The sequence below is a fragment of the Salvelinus sp. IW2-2015 genome, unplaced genomic scaffold (genome assembly GCF_002910315.2).
Source record: "Salvelinus sp. IW2-2015 unplaced genomic scaffold, ASM291031v2 Un_scaffold3344, whole genome shotgun sequence".
NCBI classification, from domain to species: domain Eukaryota; kingdom Metazoa; phylum Chordata; class Actinopteri; order Salmoniformes; family Salmonidae; genus Salvelinus; species Salvelinus sp. IW2-2015.
The window spans coordinates 1-3,176 of record NW_019944628.1 but is presented as its reverse complement, the minus strand read 5'-3'; the positions used below and the strand labels follow the sequence as shown (position 1 = coordinate 3,176).

General features: G+C 42.3%; 1 long non-coding RNA gene across 1 annotated transcript in view; it reads right to left on the bottom strand.

Annotated features, from left to right (window-relative positions):
- Window positions 1–1,398, bottom strand: part of LOC139025823 (uncharacterized) — a 50,598-nt gene extending 49,200 nt beyond the window's left edge. The window contains exon 1 of the long non-coding RNA XR_011477464.1: window positions 576–1,398. This is a non-coding gene — a long non-coding RNA (uncharacterized lncRNA). The remainder of the gene's footprint in view (window positions 1–575) is intronic.
- Window positions 1,399–3,176: the final 1,778 nt, after the last annotated feature.

Here is a 3,176-nt window from a genome sequence, read left to right as displayed (position 1 = left end):
ACCATGTGTATGTGACCATTAACCATCTGCTAACCATGTGTATGTGACCATTAACATCTGCTAACCATGTGTATGTGACCATTAACATCTGCTAACCATGTGTATGTGACCATTAACATCTGCTAACCATGTGTATGTGACCAAAATGTTTTTATTTGATGTCTGCCCAATGTGTTACTGCCTAATGACTCTTCACTCAATTTAACATACAGATAGAGAAGGATTTGGCTTGCCGGCCTAAGAGCAGCCAAGAGAATGGTTACCCTAAGATGGCAAGCCCCACACACTCTTCCATCATCAATGGATTCATTTGTTAATGGATATAACTGATTTAAAATGTCAAAATCTCAACTGCATGGTACAAAATCAGAGAATATTAACATATGGACTACAACACTTGGCAGTATAAATCATTACTTTAATATATGCACATAAGTAAGAAGGTCCTGTGGGTGGGATGGAGAACGGGAAGAGGGGATAAATGTGTATTTGCGTAATGCAGGTTGTTTGTTTTTGTTTGTCTTGTCAATCCCAAAAATATAAAAACTTTATCACAAACAACATAAACATTCTACAGACAATATTTACAAACACCAAGAAGCCCAATAACAAGACAAATTATTTCTAAATGAAAACAGTTTTTACAACAGAGTGTGGTGATTCATTATATTAATGACTCTAGTTGACAATGTCTGTCAACTTCAATGGTGTTTATTGATGAATATTTATAATCATTGTCATGTTACCCAGTAAGAAAACAAAAATTGTCGCTTAAACAGAAGAGGGAAATAACAAAGAGTCACTGACAGCAACCAAAAGGAAACATGTGGGGTTTTAGGAGGGGCTCTGAAAAACAGCCATGGGGGTGTCCACTGAAAGATGACTAGTAACAACAACTGGAACCTAAAAGACACCCACCATGAGACCCACTAAATTCACCAAGAAGAGGTAAACAAAAGAAAATCCCAAAGACAGGAAGCAAACCAAAAAGTGAAGCAAAACTAAAACAGGCAAGATCAGATAAAGGATTGTTTTCTAGAAATCAAAATGGGGAGCGCCAACTAAGAACGTTGACCCTTCAAATCTTCCAAGCCAACTGGAGCACTGGGCCAGCCACACAGGTGAAACATCACCCGACTAACGAGATGACAAGCCAGCACAGGTGTAACACATACTGACTAACGAGGTGACACCAATTGGTGCGCCCAACATGCTAATGTCCAACCTCAAATATGAATGAAAAAATAAACGAAAGCCTGTAATATATGTTTATACACTAGAGAGATATTCTACATTGTTGCTCCAGTGTGTCTTACTGAACATGACCAGGATTAGAGTGAAACATCATGTTGTGTTTGACACAGGGACACTGAGGAGTCATCCCAAACATAAAAACCTGGATAGTGATGGTCCCTGGCCTATAGGGCTGAATCTAGTTGATGGTCCCTGGCCTATAGGCTAATCTAGTATGGTCCCTGGCCTATAGCTGTTCTATTGATGATCCCTGGTAGGCCTGAATCTGTGTGGTCCCTGGCCTCTATAGGCTGGAAATCTAGTTGATGGTCCCTGGCCTATAGGCTGAATCTAGGTTGATGGTCCCTGGTTCTATAGGCTGAATCTAGTTGATGGTCCCTGGCCTATAGGCTGAATCTAGTTGATGGTCCCTGCCATGACAGGCCGCCTATAGGCTGAATCTAGTTTGATGGCTCACCGTTTGTCTGGCCTATAGGCTGAATCTTAGGTTGATGGTCCCTGGCCTATAGGCTGAATCTAGTATGATGGTCCCCTGGCCTATAGGCTGAATCTATTGGATGGTCCCTGGCCTATAGGCTGAATCTAGTTGATGTCCCTGGCCTATAGCTGAATCTAGTTGATGGCCCGGCCTATAGGCTGAATCTAGTTGATGGTCCCTGGCCTATAGGCCTGAATCTAGTTGATGGTCCCTGGCCTATAGGCTTGAATCTAGTTGATGATCCCTGGCCATATAGGCTGAATCTAGTTGATGGTCCCTGCGCCTTAAATAGGCCTAATTTGCTAGTCTGGCTGGATACATTAAATGTTGTTTTTATTTTAGGGGGGGGGGGGGGGACTCCCACCTTGCGGGGTCCTGAGAAACTGTGTTTACACAAGTGCTAAACGTGTTGTGTGTGTGTGTGTCTGTGTGTGTCTGAGTGGAGTTCACCTGTATCCCTCAATGACTGTCTGTTCTTCTGCTTACCACTACAGTGTGGAACATGGTGGCAGAGAACACAATGAAGCCTGGGCTTAGAAAATGTAAGTGTTGACTGCTGTGAAGAATATGACTAAGAATAAGTCTTAATTCAAGTTAAGTCAAAGTCAAGACCACCATCATTACTTACTTGTCATATTAAATATAATATGTAGTGTCTACAGAAGCAGAAATCAGGACACCAAAGTTTAGAAAGTGTTGCTTTGACAATGTGTGTCTGTGTATGTGTTTGGCGTGCTCGTGTTACATTAGAAATGTGTGTGTAATTAATCAGAATAAGTGTGTTTTATATTACCGTACAGTATTACATATGATCATTCACACAAGCCTTCAAGTTAACCTTAAACTTCTCCTTTTGATACCTAGAAACATCTACATTAAATTAATTTGTGAAAAGTAAGTTAACATTTCAATGAATGGATGAATGATTTCTAACTATTATTGTCTGTTTCATCCATCAGATGCCTGTGATCTCCACACTGGACCCAAACACAGTAAACAGACACCTCTTCTCTGTCTGAGGAGAACAGAAAGGTGACATGTAGGAGAGAGAAGCAGCGTATCCTGATACACCCAGAGAGATTTCAGGACAGGAACAGGTGCTGTGTAGAGAGGGTCTGACTGGGCGCTGTTACTGGGAGGTAGAGTGGAGTGGGAAAGGGGCTGATATAGGAGTGACATATAAGGAATCAGCAGGAGAGGAAGGGTGTATGGACTGTGTGATTGGATACAATGACAAGTCCTGGAGTCTTGAGCTGCCTATGACAACAGTTACACTGCCTGGCATAATAATAATAATCCCACTACCATAGACGTCCCCTCCTCCAGCTCCCACAGAGTAGGAGTGTATCTGGACTGGCCAGCCGGCACTCTGTCCTTCTACAGAGTCTTCCTCTGACACACTGACCCACCTGTACACATTCAACACCCAGTTCACTGAGCCCCT